Here is a 25,657-nt window from a genome sequence, read left to right as displayed (position 1 = left end):
GCAAACATAATAAATCTTTGACGACATCATTTTAGAAAGTGTTTATTATTTGTTTCGACATTATTTGCATGTAGAATCAAAATAAAATTAAAAAAAAATATGATATGATATGACATTTGTCTCTTTATGTTTAACCCAGGGACCCAAAAAAATTAATTTTTTTATTTCAAAAGAAAAGCTTAAGCTAAAATCCCATTATCTTATTTAGGGATTTTAACCATAATTATAAGATTTATAACTAATAAACATGAGAAATATTTTTTTGGCTATAGAGTCATTCCACAGACATTTCGACCACTTTAAATTTTTGACACCTTCGATTTAGTTAAAATTTAGGTCATGTATTCTACTCTTAAATATGGTGTGAATGGCCTATAAATTGGATCCATAATTTATACGGTTCATATATTATGGGCTCCTAAAGTTGTGCGCCTAGCGTATTTTAGTGGAAAAATATGTTGACGACTTAATTACTAAAATAAAGGTTTTAATGCCGAATAATGTAAAAATTACCACAGCCAATCAACTTGATGTTAGAAATATCATGTCTTAATTAGACGAAATATTAGAGGTCAAATGTAAAAATAATAAATTTTTTAGAAATTTATGACATTTTAATTTCAGATCATTTTTTTGCCCCATCATCAACCAAAATATATTTTTTTTTGGTCATAGATAACCAAAATTAATTTAATTAAATTTTTGGTCCAAACAGTAACAAACAGTATTGCCATAACGGCATTTAAAGTGCAATTCTATAATTTTTTTCGTCAGCTTTTTGAAAAAAGTGCTTTTTAGCACTTTTTCGTCTTTTGCTAGATATTTTTTAAAGTGCTTTTTTGGCATTTTTCATTTATTTTGAACTTTTTATAATTAAAGAACTTAAAAATTTATTTTCTTTAAGAACTAAACTATCCCTTTAAAAATCTGCAGATATAACACATGTGTATATAAGCCTAAACCATTTTCATAGCGACTGGACCTCATTTGACTCTAGTTCTATACAAAGTTTAATTTCAGAAAAATACTTAACTTACTTATAAGCTCTAGTATTATGATAAAATTTGGCATAAATAAGTTTTATATAAATATAAATTCCACCCCCAAATTATATGAGGATTGGTCCATATTTGACCCTACTCGCGATGTAACACCTGGTTTTTATTTGTATCTATAAATTGCTTAAACTTGTATATAGGTCTGTCATGTCCGACTGCACTTTCCTCCTCTTTAATTTACCTTATCCCCAATAAAAACTCCCGTTTAAAAAGTGTTAATCGTCCATAATTGATTTATAACCATTAGTAACGCGATGAAATTCATCATAACTAACTTTTATATAAAAACAAAATCCAAAAATTATGGATTACCACTTTAAAGCTGTGCAAATGTCACATATAATCGTATGGAATTGTCCATATATTTATTGTAAAGCTACGTTCACACCTATCAAATATTTGCCGTTTTTTTTTTTTGTCAAATATTTGTTAGCTTTAATGTGAACACAAAATATTTTTGAAGAACAAAATATTAGCTGTTTTTCGTGAAAAATTTTTATTTGTCAATCTACAAATATTTTCCCAATGTGAACACCAAACATGAAACATTTGTTAAAAAAAAAAACTATTTAATTGAAATTACAATTGTTTTTTACGATTTCATAGATATATCTGCCTAAAAACATAAAATTAAATACATTTTTATTTCTTAATGTGCTTAAAATGAGTATTTCTGTTTTGACGTTTTGTTTGAAGAAACAAAGCCAAAAACAATTCAATACAAATAGTGAAAATTTGTTTGCCCAGTGTTCACATTACAACAAATAATTTCGTAAAACAATTGACGGATTTAATTATCCTAAAATTTCATTTAATATTGTTTTTCAACAACATTTTACCACAAAAAAACAAATTACATTTCAATACCTTGTGCAAGTGGAAAAGATTTAGATGGTGGACCTGCAGCGTTACCGTTGTGAGACTAAAGTCGCAATTTGACCCTTTTTCGAGTGCTTTGCCACTTTTTATGACCCCTTGTCAAAATGAACTAAATTTGCGGCTTCTTTCGTTTTTTGCCACTTTTTGCCCCTTTTTGAATAAAACACATTTTTGTGTTCTTATACCCACCATAAAAAAGATGGGGATTGTTTTTGTCATTCCGTTTGTAACACATCGAAGTATATCCACAAAAGTATACATACATATATATTCTGGGTCCTATTGAATTCTAAGACTATCTAGCCATGTCCGTCTGTCTGTCTATTGAAAGCATGATCGAGACCGAACGAAAAAAGCTAGAGCAATTTTACACATATATATCCTATATGTTGGGCTTGTTTAGTATTGATAATGGACAATATTAGCCAACTTTTTCGCATAGCCTCCATACAAGTGCCCTCCGAAAAACAACTTTAACAGACATAGGTACCCCACTTTCTCAATGTCTAGTTATATTTTATCGGAACGATACATTGACAGTTTTCATACAAATATATTTTTAACCGGCAGAATATCTAGAGGTTAAACGATAACCGGAGATTGAGATAACGGATAACGGAACTAGTTTGATAAAAACCGAAATCTTTGTTCAAAAATGTATAAGGATCGGAACATATTTGACCCAATTCCCATATTTAGGGTCCGCTTCAGAAAATTACTTTAATGCTAAATACTGGCTTGATAAACCTGTTTATATGTATCTTTCTTTAAAAATGTATATCCCCCAGAAAAACAAGTACAGCAATGAAATTCGACAAAAACTCATTTTATATTAACCGAAATATTTTAGTTAAGTTTTAATAAGAATCCGTCCATAATTGACCTTTTTCCCTTTAGACGGTCCTCTTCAAAATATAAGTTTAACGCTCATAACAGTCTTTAACTTCTATAGAATCTGAAAACTGCATACTAAATTTTATGAGGATCTAGATATAATTAACCCATAAAAAATAAACAAATTAATCTTTTTACCAAATTTTATGAAGATTGGTTTATAGTTGACACTACACCCATATGATCTTCATCTCCTACAGAAAATAACTTTAACACTCATTACAGATTTAAAAGTGTTGTTATACCTATGAAATTCGGGATAAATAAATTTTAAAGAAACCAAAATATTTCTACCAATGTTTATGTGGATCGGTCTATAAATGTTCTTACCCCATTGAATGCACTATTCCGAAAATAGTATTGATGTTCATGAAACTATTGATATACGATAATGAAATTCAGTATTATTGATTAAATCCTAGTCAAATATAGGATTAAATTCCGAAAATCGCTTAAAATTTATTTATTGGTCCAAGATGTGCCAAATTTTATAAAATTATCTTGTAATTTGCGGTTAAGATATGAGCGCATAAATTTTATAGCAATATATGTTCTTACATGTAGAAGACGCTCAACGATTTTATGTAGGCTTTTATATAAATCTATTTCTGTATATTTGACTGTTCTAGGCATGACTGGGCCCACAAATAGTGAGCATGGTAAGTGGAATTTTCAAACATATTCTGAGTTGATCAAGGAGTTTACTCTGTATTTCGATTCAAAAGGTCTTTCGTAACACAATGTATTTAACATACAAATTCGAAAATTTGTTCATTCGAATCGAGTTACAGAGTATTTGATATTCAAAATTGGTGAATCGTCTAACTGGAAAAATATTTTATGAATGTCCTTAATACGCTGAAACCTTAGAGCTGACAGCTAAAGAACGATTTAAAAAATATAAAAATCGTTGATTTAATACAAAGTTATGTCTCTTCTCAGCCTCCGTTTATTCTATTTCGGAAAGATATTACAACGATAAATGCAGAAGATGGGGTAAATTATTTGATAGTGGGTGCATCGACAGAATTTTTATTTTACATCTGAGCATTATTATTATAATTTTATTGCTAATTAAAATATGGTTAATTATTAAATATGGTTAATTATTTACTAATTTAATGCACATTTAAATACAAATGAAATGATTTTGCCAACGTTGACACTTTTTGTGTTAAAAATCCCCCTTCAGTGCGACTTTTTGAGAAAAATACCCTTTTTGTGCAACTTTTCGAAATTTTTCAACGGTAACGCTGTTGTCATGTTGCAGATATTTAGTGTAGTCAATATAGCGAAAACCCTTAGTTGTTTGGAACGGTTTATAGCGTTTTATTACTGTAACTGTAATATTTTGAATAAAATATTGTCGAACTGCAAGACATAGGCTTTAATTGGGGACTAAACGATTAAAATCGGATAAATAATTAAGAAAATATAAGAAAATTTATGTATATATATATATATATATATATATATATATATATATATATATATATATATATATATATATATATATATATATGTATATATGTCTGTTGTTGTCAACCAATTAATAACAAAATAAACAACAAAAATAATTTTCTTTAATTTACGCAATTGCTTAAATTTCTATAAAATGTCACAACTACTTTGTCTCAGATTTCTATTTTACTGGTCGTTTTAGAATTATTTTTGAATCATATTATAGTCATTTTTGAGTCTTTTCTGAGTAATTTTTATGTTTGTTACAGACAAATACAATACAACAGAAAACACTTTTTGATCTTCCGACTGCACGGAATGTAAATACAAAATAAATTTATAAACAATCAAATTTCGAAAACCTGGAAGTTCTATTTGCAGTGTTGCCAGAAAATGAATTTCAAAATATGCTAAAACTTGAAAAACTAAGTGCTTAAATGTTCTACGGACGAAACAAAAAGTGCTAAAATTTTTTAATCTAACAAAACAATATAAATGTTTGTTTTTTCTGGTTTTTATTAAAATACTGATGATGTAGTGCACGACTCCAATATTTCTGGTACTATATCTTCATCGTAATCCTCATTTTGATATTTTTCAAATGATCGTATTTTATTTGTAATATAATTTTTTATATATTCATAAACAACATTTTATTTTGTAAAAGATTTTTACTTAGGCCTTAAGTGTAACAGCATGCATTTTCGAATTTCAATTCTTTTCGAATTTGTATTATTGAACATAAAAATTCAGCTTAAATACGATTTCGAATTTTATTTTAATTATAGCCTTTGATATAAAAAGCCTTTCAAGTTCGGCATTAGAAAAAGGTGAAACGAGTAATGACAATACAAAAATAGACAATTCATTAAATTAATTTTCACCGATAAAATTTTCAAAATTATATACTTGAATTTAAAAAGCCATTGTATCAGATTTTTGTCATCATGTTGTTTTGTAACATCCAACCACTGATTTTCAATAATATTTTTATCAGTTAAACTATACTTAATTTTTTTATAAAAAACATAGAAATATTTTTGAATTTTTTTACCAAGCAAATTATGCTAAAAAGCATTTAGCATAATTTTTAAAAACTTCAATGCATTTTCACGATGCAAAATGCTAAATCTAGCACTGAAAGTGCTAAAATGGCAACACTGCCTATTTGTGATTGCTGTACATTTTGTTATTGTTTTTCAAATAAATGAGATTTTAAACATTAATTGGAATTATTAAGACATAGTTTAGTGATTAGTTACCCAACTATCTTCCGTAGAAGATCATTAAACATATAAAATTATTATAATTAAAGCATAATATAATTTAAATTTCCTTGACAGAAAATCGACTTTATAAATATTACACAAATTGAAATACTTATACATTTAATTTTATAAACGAAATGAGAATTATATCAACTTATTTTAGGCCACACAAACTTTTTTGCCAACTCTTCTAAAAGAGTCGTTTCTGAGCCCATTTTCTAATCAGTTTCGACTCATTTTAGAATCGTTTTTGAGTCATTTTTAAGTGTAAGTGTCGCTATTCCATTGCAAACAAAAACAATTACACAAGAAACAATTTTTGATCTTCAAACTGCTCGAAATATGATCACAAAATAAGTTTTTAAAACCATCATATTTTAAACAACAGAATGATCAATTTATGATTGCTATACATTTTGTTATTGTTTTTCAAATAATCAGTTTTCAATCATATATCGGGATCATTTTCGAATCATTGTCATCAAAAGAAGTCAAAAATGACTCAGTTTACTGATTAATCTTCCAAATGCTAGCTGGGATGTTTAGCATATTTTGTTTCTCAGTGAGTTTTGTATACTTGCATAGTTGCCAGATGATTTGGGTGTAAAATCGTCAAATTTCGAGGAAAAAATCGTCAAAATCGTCAACTAATTTTTCGAAATCGTCATTAAACCGTCAAAGCTACTTTCCATGTATATAATATACATGTTTGATGGTATTTATACGATTTTATAGTAATTATTTTAACCATCGAGAAATTTTTATCAATTTCGATAGATTTTAGATTTGTTTGTTTGTACTTTAAGTTTGCTTAGCTGCATCTGCAGCTAAGACTTCTTGGCCGAATCGAAAGATTATAACGCCAACACCAATTATTCCAGTACGACTGGACAGAATATCAAATTGTGTTTTTTTTTTTAGTTCTCCACCATTATCAAAATTAAAACTTAGGTTAAGTTAACACGAATGAATATGGTCAACATGCACTTCAAAAACCTAACTCGGTACAGTTAATCGACGTCACACATTTGACCATTGCGGATTGAAACGTAAAACTTTCGAAGGCAGAGCAAAAAGGACGGTCTGATTCCCCTTAAGCGATAATGGCAACGACGCACGACAATCTTCCTCCACCCAGAACTGAATTACGAATGCATTTGTTTATTATCTGTTTAATTTGACAAATATGATTTAAAATACTTTACATTGAGTTCTTACAAACTAACTTGGTATAACCCTAGTAAATGTATGTATATTAGATGTTTCAATTATTCGTATGCAAAACAAATTTCCTCCTGATTTAAATCAAATGTCCAAAAACACTACTCCATTTATCCTTCTTCCCACTACCAATTATTCTAGATTCAATAACCTCAAAGATGTTTGAGTTCGTTATTACGTAAATCATTTGATCAATGGACATTAGACCGACTCACCCTGTATGGAAAGCAAAAACGTGTTTTTGTTACCCCTCTCAAAATTTACCTTGCTTTGTTTTATGATGATTCCCAAAATATTTTAAGTCTAGCGATGGCCGTTCGTGAGCTGGACCAAATTGAAAAAAGGTATTTTGGAATTATTTTTTTTTCAAATTTAAATTTTGTTTTGAAACAATATGGGGTATCGTTTGAAAGGGGTTTTTAAGCCGCGTCCAATGATGTATTAATCATAAATAACCGTCCACTCATAATTGTCTTATTCCAAAATATTTAAAATTGTATGTATGCACAATTTTGCAAATTTTGAGCACAACTAGACGTGGCTTCAAAAAACATTTCAAATGATACCACTTATTGTATATTTTGTTTAAGAAAGAACTGTAAAATTACCAAGTCAGAGTGCTCCACCAGCTACTTATACATATATTAATACTTTTCTAATTGATCAAATATTTGTAGAAATAAGTTTTCTCATGTCTTGAATAGAAAAAATACAAAGATTTAAACAGCTTAAATCTATTACAATTCCATGATTTATTGAACATTACAAACACCATTTTCTTTATATTTTTATAGCGCTTAGCGATATTTAGTATTTTGCATGTATGCATGTGTGTAAAAGATTTAAGGATTTTCAAAATAAATATATATAATTTTGTTCTACACAAATTGATAATGCAACTAGTTAAATACGGTTAAAGAGCTTTTAGGGGCAGGACCTTGTAAAAACCGTAAAAAATTCTTTAAGCTAAATTTCTGTTCATAAAAGCTACATTTCAGTCAAATTTTGTATCTATATCGTAATTTAGTAATAAGTAATGTGAGTTTAAGTGATTTTCTGAAGGGAACCTTGTATGGAACCGACCGCACCCATGTTATGAACCGATCGTGAAAAAATCTTGAAATAGAATTTTTGTATACAAAATTAATATTTGGGCCAAATTTTTTATCTATAGCTTTATATGGTAATGAGTAATGTGCGTTTAAGAGATTTTCGTAAAAGGACCTTGTATGGGAGCTATGACCAATTATGGACCGCTCGGAGAAAAATTTCACAGTAATATTTCTGTGCATATAAGTAATACTAGTACCAAATTTTATGTGGATATCTTAATTTAGTAGTGAGTTATGCGCGTTTAAGTGATTTTCGGGAGGGGACCTTGTATGGGAGCTATGACCAGTTATGGACCGATCAGAAAAAACATTCACAGTAAAATTTCCTTGCGTATGAGCAATACTTATACCAAATTTTATATGGATATCTTAATTTAGTAATGGGTTATGCGCATTTAAGTGATTTTCGGGAGGGGACCTCCCGACCAATTATGCTATGCTATGACCAATTATGGATCGATGGAACAAAAATTTCACAGTAATATTTCTGTATGTGTGAGCAATATTTTTCTCTGAATGAATTCTATTCACATAAGATTTTAATTTGTAAAATTTTGTAAAGATTTCGACATTGTGACGGAAGTTATTAACAAAAACCCATTTTCCGGGAATATGTACTTTTGTATGGGAGGTATATGAAATTGTTGACCGATTCTGGCAATTTTCAACAAGAGTCAAGCTCTTGTGTAGAAACGAATGTGTGGTGATTTTCATGGAATTATCTTGAATAGTTTTCGAGAAAATTACATCAGAATGTGTAAAAAATGCTTATTTTTTTCGAGGTTGTTTCAAATTTTGATTCATAACTTTTCCCGGTGTGAACCGATTTGGCTTATTTTCAATACCAAACTGCCTAGGACAATAATAAATATTTTGGGTGAATTTCGTTAATTTTTGTTGCTTCGTGTTAACGTGAGAATGTTTTATACAGACAGACAGACGGACATAGCTAAATCGACTCAGAATTTTATAAGGTCGAAGAATATATATACTTTGTTGAGTCTCAGATGAATATTTCTTGGTGTTACACACGGAATGACAAAGTTATATATACCCTCTATCACCACTGATGGTGGTGGAAGGTATAAAAAAAATAACAAAAAAACAAAATACACAAGGCAATAAAACCAACAGACATCCGAACATGCGAAACTGAATACACCAAAAAACAAAAACAATATACACAAGGCAATGAAACATACGTAACGAAATACTCAAAAAAAGCAAAAACAAAATACACAACGCAATGAAACCAACAGACATCCAAACATACGAAACTGAATGCACCAAGAAACAAAAACAATATACACAAGGCAATGAAACACACAGCCATCCAAACATATGAAACGAAATACTCAATGAATAAGCAGTGTTGTTGTTGAATTTATTTAAGATTCGAATCTCACCGATATCTGGGGCCCTTTAAAAACTGATTTCAACAAACACACAGACGGACAGACAGACGGACATAGCTTAATCAACTCCGCTACCTATAAGGATCCAGAATATATATACTTTATGGGGTCGGAAAATTATATTATAGGAAATACAAATGGAATGACAAACTTATATATACCCTTCTCACGAAGGTGAAGGGTATAAAAATCGTACCCCCATACGATATTTTCTTGAAAACTGTCCAGCTCACGAACGGACAACGCTAAACCCAAAATATTTTGGGTAACATCATATTACATAACAGCGAATATTTTAAGGGGGGTAACTCAAGCACCATTTTTTGTGAGTCGGTCTAATGGACATACTCTAAAACATTACAATGTTTAATTTTATTAACATTTTCATTGGATATTCTAAATACGTCGGTTTCCTTTAAAATTAGAGATAGAAATATGATAAAATGTATTAAAATTAGTACAAAAATGCTATTTTAAAAAAATCGTCAAATTTAGAGTTAAAATCGTCAAATCGTCAACAGGTCATTTTTAACAGTGAAAATTGTCAAAATGACGATAAATCGTCAAATCTGGCAACAGTGTATACATGTGATATTTTTCAAAGTAAAAACTTGTTTCTATGCATTAATATTGCTAACATATTTGTTGTATGAACATACCTGCATTTTTTGTATGTTTGGATGTATGTTGGTTTCATTACGTGGTGATAGAGGGTGTATATATGTTTGTTATTCCGTTTGTAATACCGAGAAATATTCATTTGAGACCCAACAAAGTATATATATTCTTGGTCCTTATGAAATTCTGAGTCGATTTAGATATGTCCGTCTGTGTGTCTGTATAAAACTCACGTTAAAACGAAGCATTGAAAATCAGCAAGATCGGTGAAATAAGTTCAGAGTTATGAGTAAAAATTTGAGACAACCTCAAAAAAATTTTGCTTTTTCACATATTTATTTGTATTTTTACAAAAACTACTGCAGATAAATTAATGAATTTTGTCAGAGATGTAACTCTTGTTGCCAGGATCAACATTGTTAAAAATCGGAAAAATCGGTTCACAATTACGCATTCCTCCCATACAAATGTACATATTCCTCGAAATGAATTTATTGTTAATAACTTCTATGCCAATAGAATTTATATAAAGAAACAATTTTCTGAATCGGTCCATAATTGGTCATAGCTCCCATATAAGCTTACCTTCCGAAAAACTCTTAAACGCACATAACTCATTACCAAATAACGATATTCATACAAACTTTTGCACAAATATTGCTTTTATCTACAGAAATATTACTGTACATATTTTCACGATCGGTCCACAATTGGTCATAGCTCCCATACAAGGTCTCCTTCTCAAAATCACTTAAACGCATATTTCTCATTACCAAATAAAGATATCCATACAAAATTTAGCACAAACATTGCTTTTATATACAGAAATGATACTGTAAAATTTGTTTACGATCGGTCCGTAATTGGTCGTAGCTCCCATACAAGGTCTCCTTTCTAGAATCACTTAAGCGCATAAAACTCATTACGAAATAAAGATATCCATACAAAATTTGGAACAAATATTGCTTTTATCTACAGAATTTTTTTTACGGTCGATCCATAATTTTCGAATCATCGAATTTGCATTGGTTCGATTATTCGAAATTCTCGCATAAACACATGATCTCCAACTAAATCGAACCACTTCATCATCACTTGCACCTCTGATTAAACAACATCTTTGTCATGTAACTTTTTGCTGGGTAGTGTCATAACTCCCATTTAAGGTCCCCTTTCGAGAATAAATTAAACGCATATTACTAATAACCAAATTATGATATCCATAAAAAATTTGGCACAAATATTTATTTTTGAATTTTGTCATACATATAGTTTGGGAATCCACTGAGTTGAAAATCGAAATCATTCCACAATTTCTTGTACCACCCATAGGTGGCAAAAAATTAAATATAAACTGTCCAAAACGAATAGGATTCGAACTTAAAATCTCCCAGTTGCTAGTTTTACGCCATTCCCACTACACTAATGTTCACATAGAAATTCTCTTTCCTGTTTGTGTAAAAAATTGTTGTTAACCCAAGATCAAATAAAATGTGCACATTGAGAAAGTGTAACTGTTAATTTCTTATGCTATTCAGCAACATCAGTGTTGATAAAAGTTATTCAGCAGCAATTTTTTGTACAAACAGAAAATAACATGGCATTTTTTTAGAACGGAGAATTAACAAACTGAGCATTGTAGGTTCGATTTCTGGTCGATTTGTCCTTTTTTGTCAGTGTCGAAATTCGGTTCAACAATAAAAATTTAAAAGCTATTTTTTTATTTTTTTCATAGGATCACCAACGTTGAAAATCTATTGTACCTCCCGTACAAAATTATATAAGTTTTATAACTAATTAATAAGTTTTATAATTATTTTAAATACAGAACATAGGTTAAATTTAGTACGCTCTGTAACAGTCTGTTAAGTGGTAGTTTTGTTTTTAATTGCATATTGTAAGGCGTAATGAATGTAAGCCTCAAATATTAAGGTAAATTTGAATCAATCCATAAAATTTGATAATTTATGAAACCAGTTTAAGGTGGAGGGTATTTAAGATTCGGCAGAGCCGAATATAGCACTCTAACTTGTTTTTTTTTTGTAAGTTTGGATGTCTGTTAAGGGCCCTTCAGACGATCACACTTTACGTACGACAAGTCTAATGAAAAAGTAAAATGAAATTCCATCCGTATGACAAAAAAGAGAATAAAAGTCGTATGATTTATATTTTTTGTGTTTACACGATTGGTACAAAGCAATAAAAAGTAAGATGGAAACAGCTGTTTCACTTTTTTTCTATGTGTTTACTTCTTTCGGCTCAAAAGCTAAGCCGGCTTAAACGTAGCCGCTGATAAAGATTAGAATCACACATGTATTTGAGAACATAATTTCACCAGATTGAACGGAGTTGCCACTATTTTAAATTCTTATGGCAAATTGAAAAGAGTTGCCACACAATATTGTGCTAATATTAAAATAGTGAAAACTACTATAAATGTTCATTTTCTGCAGAAAAAAACTTATATAGAGACAGGTTTCTATGTAACAGACTATTATACAAAGACTTTTCAATATAATAAACCTTATAAGGTCAATTTCTAAAGAAAAAGTTAAATTGAGCCGACAATTTAGCCGCCGCCGATATTTTCTGTAATAAGCCGCCGCCGCCGATCTAAAATGGTTGCGCCGCCGCCGCCGCCGCCGATCATTCCCCATCGGCTTGTATTTCTGGTGTGTGTTTTATTTCGTTTGCGTTAATGTTATTTCTTTTGTTTTCCTATTGCTGAAGTACTGATACCCAGCAAAAAAATTTTGCAGTAGTGCAAAGTGAATGTAAGTATCATGACTTCTTTATTAACAGTGCTAATACAACTCATTATAAATGCCTTCCTAAATTCAACCTATTCCCCAGTTAAAAAATTCCTTTAGAACTTCAAAAATTAATTGAGATTGTTAATTTAATCCAACGAAATTTATGTGTTATTAGAAATATTTTTGATTATTAATATTATTTTATACATTTTCCCATATTTATTACAATATTCTCCTTAAAAATATTTAAAATATCTTCCAAAAATACATACAAAACAAATAGCTTGAACCAATAAAACATCATTTTCGAATCATCGAATTTGCATTGGTTCGATTATTCGAAATTCTCGCATAAACACATGATCTCCAACTAAATCGAACCACTTCATCATCACTTGCACCTCTGATTAAACAACATCTTTGTCATGTAACTTTTTGCTGGGTAGTGTCGGGAAAATTAATTAAATTTAAATTTTATAAATATTTTTATAAGAAGGGTATATAAGATTCTGCAAAGGCGAATATAGACTTCCTACTTGCTTTTTTAATAAAAACACATAATAACTAAAATAATACACGCGACGCACATTTATTTTACAAAGCACCCAGCTAGCATTTGGAAGTTTGTTGGATGATTAATCAGTAAACTGAGTCATTTTTGACTCCTTTTGATGATTAATAAGTTGAGCGCTTAAAAAATGATTCGAAAATGACCCCGATATATGATTAAAAACTGATTATTTGAAAAACAATAACAAAATGTATAGCAATCATAAATTAATTATCCTGGTGTTTAAAATATGATGGTTTTAAAAACTTATTTTGTGATCATATTTAAAGCAGTTTGAAGATCTAAAATTGTTTATTATGTAATTGTTGTAATTGTTTTTGTTTGCAATGGAACAGCAACACTTAAAAGTGACTCCAAAATTTCGATTTAAAAATGAGTCGAAACTCATTTGAAAAGGGGCTCAGAAAAGACTCTTTTAGAAGAGTTGGCAAAATATTTGGTGTGGCCTAAAATGAGTTGATATAATTCTCATTTCGTTTACAAAATTAAATGTATAAGTATTTCAATTTGTGTAATATTTATAAAGTAGATTTTCTGTCAAGGAATTAGAAATTATATTATGCTTTAATTATAATAATTTTATATGTTTAATGATCTTCTACGGAAGATAGTTGGGTGACTAATCACTAAGTTAAGTCTAAATAATTCCAATTAATGTTTAAAATCTGATTTATTTGAAAAACAATAACAAAATGTACAGCAATCACAAATAGGTTTTCCAGGTTTTCGAAATATTACTGTTTATAAATTTATTTTGTATTTACATTTCGCGCAGTAGGAAGATCAAAAACTGTTTTCTGTTGTATTGTATTTGTAACAAACATAAAAATTACTCAGAAAAGACTCAAAAATGGCTGTAATATGATTCGAAAAATGACTCTAAAACGACCAGTAAGTCGGCTCATTAATGACAAAAAAAAAATAATAAAAAGTGGGGCTCATAAAAGACTCGTTTAGAAGAGTCGCGGAACCATTTTCTCCCGACGAGTGTATCATTTATGATCAGAAAATGAACGTATATATGATCATATTAATCGTGCAGAAGAGTCATAAATGACTCGAATGTGGTCAAAAATTTCAAAAAAAGCTAGTTGGGCATTACTTCAACGACCACACAAAAGAGACTAATATTTATCGTATTTCATCCCTTGAAAATAACCAGCAAGTTCAATTATATAAAAAACCGGTAACAAGTAGCATGAAATAATTTTGAAAGCAGCTGAGTGATTATTTCAGGTATTGAGTTGACAATTTATTGGATTAATTCAACAATACTTGTTAATTTTTATTTAATCCTAATTTGTATTGAAATCAATTTTTTTAATGAATTTGATCATTTTGTAGTTTATTTAATAATATAAAGTTTTGTTTTTTAAATCAATTCCGATTTTGGCTTATTTTAAGTCAACGGCAATAGAAACGTGCTTAAATTTTCAAGCCTGTTTTGTGGCTAAAATTGAAAATAGAAAAGTTGATTTTAGTCCGGCGTTTTTCTTTCTGTTTAGGGCATTCCAAGAACAGCTTGATTTGGTCACGTATTATTTTCACTTTTTTTATACCCACCATCAAACAAAGTGGGGGTATATTGTTTTTGTCATTCCGTTTGTAACACATTGAAATATTCGACTAAGACCCATAAAAGTATATATGTATATTCTGGGCCCTTATTAGATTCTAAGACGATCCAGCCATGTCCGTCCGTCTGTCTATCTTTCCTTTAAAAACACGATAGAGTCCAAATGGAAGTAGCTAGCGATCTGAAATATAGCATAGATACTTCTAGTTGATGCAGTTTGTTTGGCCCCATATTAGGCCCCCTTCAGAAGATGACTTTATCGCTCATAACTGGCATTCGGCACAAACATGTTTTATGCGAACCTAAATCTCATTGTAAAATTTTATAAGGATAGTCCCATAATTGACCCTACCTCCCATATAAAATCCCCTTCAGAAAATGACTTTAAAACTTATTACTGACTCAAAAATGCGATTACAGCAGTGAAATTCTACATAAACAAGTTTTGTGCTAGCCAAAAACTCTTTATCAAATTTTATGGGGAACGGTCTATAACTGACCCCACCCTCCATATAAGGTCTCCATCAGATAGTGACTGTAACGCTCAAATACGATTACAGCGGTGAAATTTCACATAAACAATATGTGTATGAACAAACATCGTTCTAAATTTTCGAAGTATCGATCCATAATTGACTTATACGGAGGTTGGCGTATAAGGGCGTCTTTAACGCTCATTAAACAAGATTCACTCCAAAAAATCACTTTAACGCTCATGTATGGCTCAAAATTTCTTCCAAATTACGGTAGTTTTATGGGAACTAAAATTTTTTAACTGAATTTAATAAGGATCAGTCGATAATCTAATAAACTAATCAAACATCCATTATCGGTTTCCTTCAGAAAATTACTTTAAACCTCATGACAGAATTAAAGATACGAGTACAGCGACATTAGATACAAATAATTATTGTATAAAGCGACGAGGATAGGTCCATAATTGAATCTACGCTCCATATAACTACTCTTGCAAATATTTGATCAAACAAAATTTATATTTTTAATTCGGAAGAGCACGGTCCATGCTTAAGCCCTTGTTAAAGGCCCTCTTCCAAATATTTCCCTGATGTTCATATTAATATCGACATATGATTCAACATAGATCGATAATATTAAAGTTTATTAATAAGGATGATTTGATGGTGGGTAATAAGATTCGGCATGGGCGAATATAACACTCTTACTTGTTATATTTATGCTTTGTATTTTTTTCAATTTATTTTTATTAATTTTCAATTTATGAAGAACTAGCTGTACCCAGCGTGCTTTGCTACCCTAAAAGCAATATAAATAAAAAAACCCACTTACACATGGGAGATACCACGTAAATTATTGCAAGTTCGCCAATTTTTCCGAATGCTAATAAGGATTCTAATGTAAGCTATAAAAAATGTGAATAATATTTTATTGTATTTAATTCATATGGGAGAGGCCAATCACCCCATTTAAAGTCCGGCCATTTTTCTTTAAATGTTGACATGAATGTCAAAGTTCTTCCTGTAAAATTTGAAGATTCTAGCTTCCATATTTTTTTGTTGTTTACTATCAAGCGTGAAAACTGCTAGTGATAATTTTTGATAATTTTTGATATACAGTGATGTTCAATAAAATAAAGCGACCAGCTCGTTCAAAATTATTGTTATGAATGTAATACCATAATTTTTTCAATAATTTATGGGCCGCTGTTCGTAATTTTAATTGTTCAATTAACAATCAAGTTGTATATTGTACCTACTAAAGTGTAGTAACAGTGATTGTGAACCAGTGATGCCAAGTGTAGGGATTTTTCCCTTTTTGTAGGGATTTTTTTCAATTTCACGTGTAGGGAAAAAGGGAAAGATTTCTTACTATTGTCAAATTGTAGGGATTTTTCAATTTCACAGTTTTTAACAACTAAAAATATACTCTTTCATGTATTAAACTTTAAAAATAAAAATGAAATCAGTTTTGAGTGTATCGTTAGTAAAAATTCCGCTTGTAATTTCTACAATATATGTACCTACATATCGCTACAAGACTGGCATAATCCAAAATTCGGCTTTCTTGAACTGAGGTCTTCAAAACATGCGACATACTAAAATCTTTCATATAGATTTATCAAATTTCAAATATGTCTATTATTTTCGATGTGAAATCGATTTTTTGTAAACGTAAAAACTAAAACCCACGTTTTTGTGAATATTAGACAACTAAAAATTTAATTTCAATTTAAATGAGAAACATATTAACCTCAACTATCTGAATCTGGATTTTTAAAACCCCTTGATTTGTTGAAAAGTTATTAAAAAAGTAGTTAAATGTCATTAAATATTCATATCCATTTTTCTTGAAACGACTTTTTGGATTATGCCAATCCTGTAGGGCGATATATTCTGACTCCTTATAGATAGAGTAGTCGGGGGCTTAATGCAGTAACTCAGGATTGAAAAAATTAATTTAATATTCTGAAAATTTATAAAAGTAAACCGCAAAAAGTAAACGCAAAAGTAGACCTTATTTAAAATAATTATTTTATGAAAAATTTTTTGTTGGAGGCACATAAAATAAATTTTTATCACGATTCGATATACTGCCATAAATCTTTCAATTGTTTTTTTTTTTCTTAATCTTTACTGAAGAGTCAGGGTTGGAAAATTTGTATGATGTAAAATTGAAAGAAAAAAAAAATTAAAATTTAAATTCTAGAAATTTCATTCCTAAAAATTAAAAAAAAGAATACATACATATATGTATATTATAAAACTGAGCTAATATTTTAGTTTTTGATGTTATTTTTGTATTTTTTTAAGATAAACTTTGAAAAAAAAGTGGAAAAAAGTAGTGTAGGGAAAAATGTAGGGAAAATAAAAAGTGGGTGTAGGGAAAAAAGGGATTTTTCTCGTAAGCGTAGGGATTTCTGAAAAAATCTCCTGGCATCACTGTTGTGAACAGATCTTTGCAGCAAGTCATAAGTTTATGTTCTCAATTGAAAAAAAAAAAAAAAACATTCAAAACAAATATACATAACAATGTCAAAAGATAAAAAAATCAAAAAATATTAAATTAATTAAACATGCGAAATAAACCAAATTAATTTCTTTGAATTTTCAATTCTTTTATTTTCTTTATTCCACATTTTAAACTAATAAATAAACAGTTTTTAATAAAATTTTAGTTTTTTTGTTTTGGTAAACAGCTGTTTGTTTTTGATTTCAGTGTTACCACTTTATCGTTTTGTATGCTAAAATCGTTTGAATTTTTTGTTCATTTGTTGAAATAAACAATTGGCAACACTAAACTTTCTTACAACATTCGAAAAACATATGAAAAATTGTCGTAGGAGTTGTATAGAGCTTTTGCATAGAAAATACCAACAACATTGTTATGACTATTGTAGCAGCTGCTGACATACAACGCTACAACATCGATTGTGAATTGAACAAATGTAATTTTAAATTAAGCTATATAAAAAGGTGTGACATAAAATAAAGCCAGTGCCCCGTTTCTGTAATTCTCGCATCGAGAAAATTTGTCGAAAAATTGATAATCATCTTGTATAAAACAGGGTGAATATAAGAGAATTAAAAAATTCTTATTAAATTTTAATGAGTAAAGCTTAAAAATAATCAGATTCACACTGTTGAAAACTGGAAGATTATTATATTTTAAGTTTTTTCTCGATTCGAAAAAATTACAGAAACGAGGTACAGTTTCTAAATACATCAAATTTTTACAATTTGTAGACGATTTCTAAATTGAAATCGATCCAAATAATAAGTTTAAAGCTTTTAATTTCATTAAAAAAATATATTTTTGAATCCCCAAAGGTTCGGAAGCAAAGAGAAACGATAAAAACACTCCATGATCAAAGAAAGGGCTATAGACAAGTTATTGAAATAATTTTCTGCTTCAAGTAAATTGTACAAAAGCAGTATGTATAAGTTGAACTAGAAAATAGCGAGAAAAAATAACACCCCTTTGGAAAAAATACGGATCATATCACAATCAAATGAATTAACTTTTTACATCTGACCACAAAATATGCTAAAGGGGATATTTCAAATGTTCTTTGGCAAAGTTTATTTTTTTTTCATCAGGGCCTTTTTAGAACAATATAAGATTTTTCCATTAATTTTATTCTTCAAATTATATAAGAGCTTCTGTTATTGAGCTTGCAACACAAAATATCCATCTTCTGCATTAGTCAATTCTCTCCAAAAATGCGCAAGTTTTTATTTTCCCTCCCTATTTTCTGGTTCAAACTTATATTTTACTACATTTTTTTCAACCAGCCAATTATTTCAACAATTTCTCTTAGCTCTTTCCTTGATCATGGAGTATTTTTACAATTTTTCAGTGGCCTCTCCTGCAATGTTTGTCTCTGCCCCTTTTTGGACTCAAAATCAAAGACTTTTAATGATATTGTTTTAGAATTATAATAAAAAGCCTTAAACTTACTATGAATTTGATTTCAATTTGAAAATCGTCTACAAATTGTAAAATTTTGATATTTTTTCAAACTGGCTCTATTTTATGTCACACTAAATTATCGAAAAAATGGTATTATATTCATAAGAGGTCAATACAAAATTCCAATTAGTTTTACCAACTCTCTTCTTTTTAGGAGAGATTTTAAGTGGAGAAATTTTGAACGAACATTAATTATTCACCCTTATTATGTATGTCGAAGTCACGTCGATTTTCTCTCGAATTTTCAAAATAGTTTTACATATGTCGATTTTCTTCAGAAATATAACTAACTTAAAAATCTATTACTAAAAATGGTATTATGTGTGTCGTATTTTAATGGAAAATTCGACAGAAAGTGTCGATGTGTATTTTACTGGTGGCAAAAACTTTCAAAGCTATTCGCATCAGTTCCCGTAGCTCAAATTTGGTGAAAATTGGAAGTTATGAGTACACCGGAAAAACATATAATATAATGTTCAAATATTCGAAGCTAAGGTCGAAAAATTTTTTGTGGTTTTAAAATACTCTCTGAATCATAAAAACCTAAAAAAGAAAATCTAAATATTCGAACAAATGTTCGAAAATGTTTTGATTACTATGGTGGCAATATAGTATTGTGTTCGAGAATTCGAAATTAAGTTCGAAACATGTTTAATGGTTTTAAAATAATCTTTGAATAATAAACAAGTCAGATTTCTATATTCGGCTGTGCCGAATCTTATATACCCTTCACCAAGTATGTTTTAAAAAAACAGTTTTTATTTATTTTTAGAATTTAATTTTAGAAAATTTCAATTGATTTAATATCTGTATTTTATTATAATTTTACATTTTATATCTGTATCAAAGTAAAAACAACAATCTATATATATAAAAATGAATGAATGTGTGTTTGTATGTTTGTTTGGACTTTAGACAGCCAAACGGCTGAACCGATTTTTCTGAAATTTTCACAGTCTCTTCCTGTATGTCTCAAAGGAACTATAGGCTACTTTTTACTTCAATATTTTAACTGGGCGACGTGCCACGTCCACATACAAAATAAGTATTAAAAGTCGCATATCTCAGAAACTGCAAGAGGTACAGTCCTCAAATTTTGTATGCAAAACTTTGACGTCCATAAGAATATTTTTGGATAAATGGTCGGAATGGCGATAGTGGGCGTGGCACCTTCCATATGAAGAAAATCTTAAATCAGTATATCTGAGAAAATATAACAGATAGAGTCCTCAAATTTTGAATTAAATACAAAAATTCGCTTATCTGGAAAACTATTAGAGTTAGAACCTTCAAATTTTGCACGAAGAACTGTACAATCCATGTAAACATTTTAAAATGGGCGGACTATCACACAGTGGGGCAGAATGGAAATTTTTTGGAAATAAATCTGGCATTTCTAAACGGCTGATCCGATCGGGATAAAATTTGGCGTGAGCGTAGCCAAGAAGTATTTGAGTTTAAGTTTTGAAGATGAACCCTGCAGATGCCCCAGGGACGGCGGTGTGGCGGCTCAAAGTAGGGTACCTACGACATGTAAAATTTTTAAACTCGTGACATTTTTTTGTTTTTCACAAAGATTTTTATATTTTCTGAAAGCGCTCGACGAGATCTTGAAAAAACATGCTTGGACATATTACTTATCTCTTATAATATCCGAGTTATAGGCATTTAAAAATTTAGTGATACAAAATTTACCATACCTTGGTCCGCCTTTTTTTGAATACCGGGCGTAATTTTGGACCAAATGGACTCAATTTTTTCTTGTTAGTTAGACAACAAAATTTCCAATAATATACAAAAAATTTCAGATCAATATCATTTACAGATCCACGTTTTTTAATTTAAAAATTCAAAAAATTTTAGATTTTTGCCGTTTTTTTTTGCCAAAAATGTGTCTTAACTCTTTTATTAATAAAATAAAATTTTCTTTAAGAACATATAACAATTTTATAGTTTTCTAAAAGGTATCTTTACGCAAAACGCTTTGGCGTAAAAAACTTGTCCTATTTTTTGAAAATGTTGCCACAGCGTCCTTCCGAATATGACCTATTTTTTATCAAAACTTCAACTTTGGGCGACATGTTCTAAAATCCCAAAGCTGGGATCAGAAAACTGAAAGCAGTTTTGGAAACCTGCCCTGAAAGAAATGTGGACCCTATTGGCAAAAATGTAAAAAATCCCATTTTTGGGATTTTGATTCCTATTTTTGGGAATTGCGGGATGCCCCTTGACCTTTTAAATTTTTTTTGCATTTTCTTATTTGAAATGACAAATTTAACAAGCGTTGAAGATTTCATTGAGTTTTGTTCATAAATAAAGATTTTGTCATATATTACATATTTGTTAAATTTCTAAAACTATGATTTATATCAAAATTTTAATAGGGTCGCAGATAGCTACAACAATTTAGTCTACATTTATCCCTTAATATCATTTTTAGTTAGATATGGAAATTCTCGATCCTTTACAAAAACATTTCAAGCGAATATCTCAATTACATTCAAAAATATGTTCATTTAAACCTGTGTCCTTTAATTTCATCTTTTTCATATTTTAGTATTAAGTATGACAGAACATACATTTGGTGTTGAATAAAATATTTGGACAATTTTTAAAAATTATTTAGTTAATTATTTTATTAAAGACTATAACATTGTATATATTTACAATAAAAAAATTATAATTTTATTATGAGCCACGCACAACAACACCTAAATCACCCCACACAAACCACCTTTCCCGCCCACCGAAACATAAAACACAATTTAATACAATATCATCAGTTAGTATAATAGCTTTTTTTATTTGAACTGTTTATCTTAAACATAATACAATTACTTCTTACAACCTACTTATATAGTTAATTCCTAACACTACTTATTTTCTATAAAATAATCTGTCATATCGGTATACATATCATTCTGTGATTGCCTGGAGCATTTTCTTGAGCTGAATAGTTGAACATGCTTAAAATCTCGATTCCTCGCTTCCTGGGCTTCTTCTGTTAACTCTCCAAGTGGAAGAATATTCGATTCAATTATTATTTGACCATGACACAATACTTTATGTACTGTTGGTGTTAGTTCCCTCCATGGATACAGAGATACAAGTAATTTAGAAATTTCAGATGTATATTCCCCAAATCGATTTCCATTAATTTTATGTTTACTATTTAGTGCCATTAAAATAGTGTTAACTCTTCGAACAACTCCTTCCACATCATTAACAGCAATAGGTGATGGTAGGATAGTTTTTTTTTTCCTGGATTGCCTTGTATGATGGTAATATATTGTGTCCTTTTTCATGCAGAGCTTTCCTTAATATTTGGTATTTATTTCGACTGAGACCCAGTTCCAACATAAGCGCTATTGCTTCCTCTTCAGTAAAATTTGATTGTGATGTTGGAGTTGGTATACTTTCCACAATTCGCTTAAGTCGTTTTGGTGATGCATTAGGAGGAATCCACAGACTTACTTTTTACATCAAAAAGTTTTCAATTTTTGATATGCCTGTTTTGTCTACTTTTCTACTATATGTAGTTTTTATATAATTTGAAATGTCTTCAATTCTTTCTGGCCCTTTTGAAGATACACTCCATAAAACGGAACACAACTCTTCGTACTTTAATGTAATCTTCATTGTAGATTTATTAAATATGGTACTTAAAATCTGAGAAGTTTATACCAATTCTTGTCATTTCCGATACAGGTATTCCAAAGTAAAAAATTACGAATTGTCTACCTATTAACATTTAGGACTATATTACTATAACCCAGTGATGCCAGGAGATTTTTTTCAGAAATCCCTACGCTTATGAGAAAAAATCCATTTTTTCCCTACACCCACTTTTTATTTTCCCTACATTTTTCCCTACACTACTTTTTTCCATTTTTTTCAAAGTTTATCTTAAAAAAATACAAAAATAACATCAAAAACTAAAATATTAGCTCCGTTAATTTTTTCTTTCAATTTTACATCATACAAATCTTCCAACCCTGACTCTTCAGTTAAGATTAAAAAAAAACAATTGAAAGATTTATGGCAGTATATCGAATCGTGATAAAAATTTATTTTATGTGCCTCCAACAAAAAAATTTTCATAAAATAATTATTTTAAATAAGGTTTACTTTTTGCGGTTTACTTTTATAAATTTTCAGAACATTAAATTAATTTTTTCAATCCTGAGTTACTGCATTAAGCCCCCGACTACTCTATCTATAAGGAGTCAGAATATATCGCCCTACAGGATTGGCATAATCCAAAAAGTCGTTTCAAGAAAAATGGATATGAATATTTAATGACATTTAACTATTTTTTTAATAACTTTTAAACAAATCAAGGGGTTTTAAAAATCCAGATTCAGATAGTTGAGGTTAATATGTTTCTCATCTAGATTGAAATTAAATTTTTAGTTGTCTAATATTCACAAAAACGTGGGTTTTAGTTTTTACGTTTACAAAAAATCGATTTCACATCGAAAATAATAGACATATTTGAAATTTCATAAATCTATATGAAAGATTTTAGTATGTCGCATGTTTTGAAGACCTTAGTTCAAGAAAGCCGAATTTTGGATTATGCCAGTCTTGTAGCGATATGTAGATACATATATTGTAGAAATTACAAGCGGGATTTTTACTAACGATACACTCAAAACTGATTTCATTTTTAATTTAAAAGTTTAATACATGAAAGAGTATAAAGTATGAATAAAGTATGAATTTTTTATTAAACTATTTCGTCACCTAAAATAAAACACACTACAACATTATTCTTTTATTTTTATCCCAAAATCCCAGCAAATCAACGAAAGTAAACATAAATAAGTAAGCCAAATTATATGAAGATCGGTTCATAATTGACCTACCCTCGATATAAGGTCCCCTCGTAAAATAACAATAACGCTCATAACTTACTGCAAATTTATAGTAGAGCAACGAAATTCGACGTAAACAAGTTTTCGGGGATTCCTCTCAGAAAATTACTTTAAAGTTCATAATTTGCTTTAAAATTCCAGTATATCAACGAAACTGACATTAACATGTTTTATGGATACCACGAAATTCAGCGACGAAATTCGACTCATGTAAACAACTTCAAAATTATAGTAAAGCAATGAAATTCGACATAAACAAGTATTATAGGAACATTGTTCTAACTGTTTTTTGAGGATCGGTCCATGATTGACCTTATCATCTATAAACGGTCTTTCTCATAGAATGACATTAACGGTCATAACTGGCTTAAAAATACTAGTATATCGATAAAATTCGTCATGAACTAGTTTTAAAGAATCTAAACTCTTTCTGTCAAATATTATGAGCATTGGGCCATATTGTATCAAAGCCTTCATATAAGGCTTAGAAAGCATTGATATTCGACATAACAAGTTTTACCGAAACCAAAATCTTTGTAAAATCTTAGGAGGAACTGTCCAAAATTGACCATAAGTAAATTTACAGGAAATCAAATTATTAAATATGATAAAATAAGTACTACCATCACCCTAACTATATTACTATTTATATATGATAAATCAGTTTAGAAAAATTCAATAAATGTTTAAATTGTGGTAGCAAAACATCGATTTATACAGTATAGGTAGGTCCATTTTCAGAAATTCACTTAAAATTTAAGACACATGATGGTGGGTATATAAGATTCGGTACAGCCTAATATAGCACTCTTACTTGTTTGAGTTCCTTTTTTATTGTGCTTTGGATACGCGAATGCAAATGGTATAATTCCAGTTAATTTGAAAAGAAAATTAAAAATTATGATATTACATATTTTGATGAAAAATCGATTTGTAACTACATTTTAACTTCATAACACCTTAATAGCACAAATAAAGCTCTGGGACTTTTAACTTTTATTCGCTAAAAGTGTTTACATTTTAATTTTTGTTTAGTTTTCTAAGAAATAGTATTCGCTAAAATTTAACTCTTGGAAAATCATTCGAATCATTCATACGATGGTTATGCAGCAATTGTGAAGAAATTTTGATTTAAGTATCGTCAATATCGGTGCCCTAACTGTCAATAAAATGACCTCAAAATAACACAGATATGTATGTTCCTATAAAATACTAATATAAACCTACCCTGAAGGAAACCTGTCGACAAGTATCTCCAAGTCACCAGTTTTGTCGACTATATTGGTGACTTTATGTGACGTTGCCTTTGATGAGAAAAAAATTGTCAAGAACACTTGTTCTGTTGAGTGGCGGCAGCTGATTATAATAATAATGTATCGGCGGCATAATCGTTTTTATCAATGTCAATTTTCAATCTACTACTGACTTATTATTTGTCATATAATAAGTCACTAGTACTGGTGACTGTGTCAATAGTAAGTCAGTACAGTGCAGTTCCTGCAGGG

At 29.5% G+C, this 25,657-nt stretch overlaps 1 protein-coding gene across 1 annotated transcript in view; it reads left to right on the top strand.

Moving 5' to 3' along the window:
- LOC119605443 (putative uncharacterized protein DDB_G0271606) overlaps nt 1-25,657 on the top strand; it is a 259,513-nt gene that overhangs the window by 108,851 nt on the left and 125,005 nt on the right. The window lies entirely within an intron of this gene.

Source organism: Lucilia sericata, unplaced genomic scaffold (genome assembly GCF_015586225.1).
Source record: "Lucilia sericata isolate MDLA Ls3-8-SP2 unplaced genomic scaffold, ASM1558622v1 Contig000487F_arrow, whole genome shotgun sequence".
Classification (NCBI taxonomy): domain Eukaryota; kingdom Metazoa; phylum Arthropoda; class Insecta; order Diptera; family Calliphoridae; genus Lucilia; species Lucilia sericata.
The sequence above is the reverse complement of the archived record's forward strand: the minus strand, read 5'-3'. Positions and strand labels throughout refer to the sequence as shown.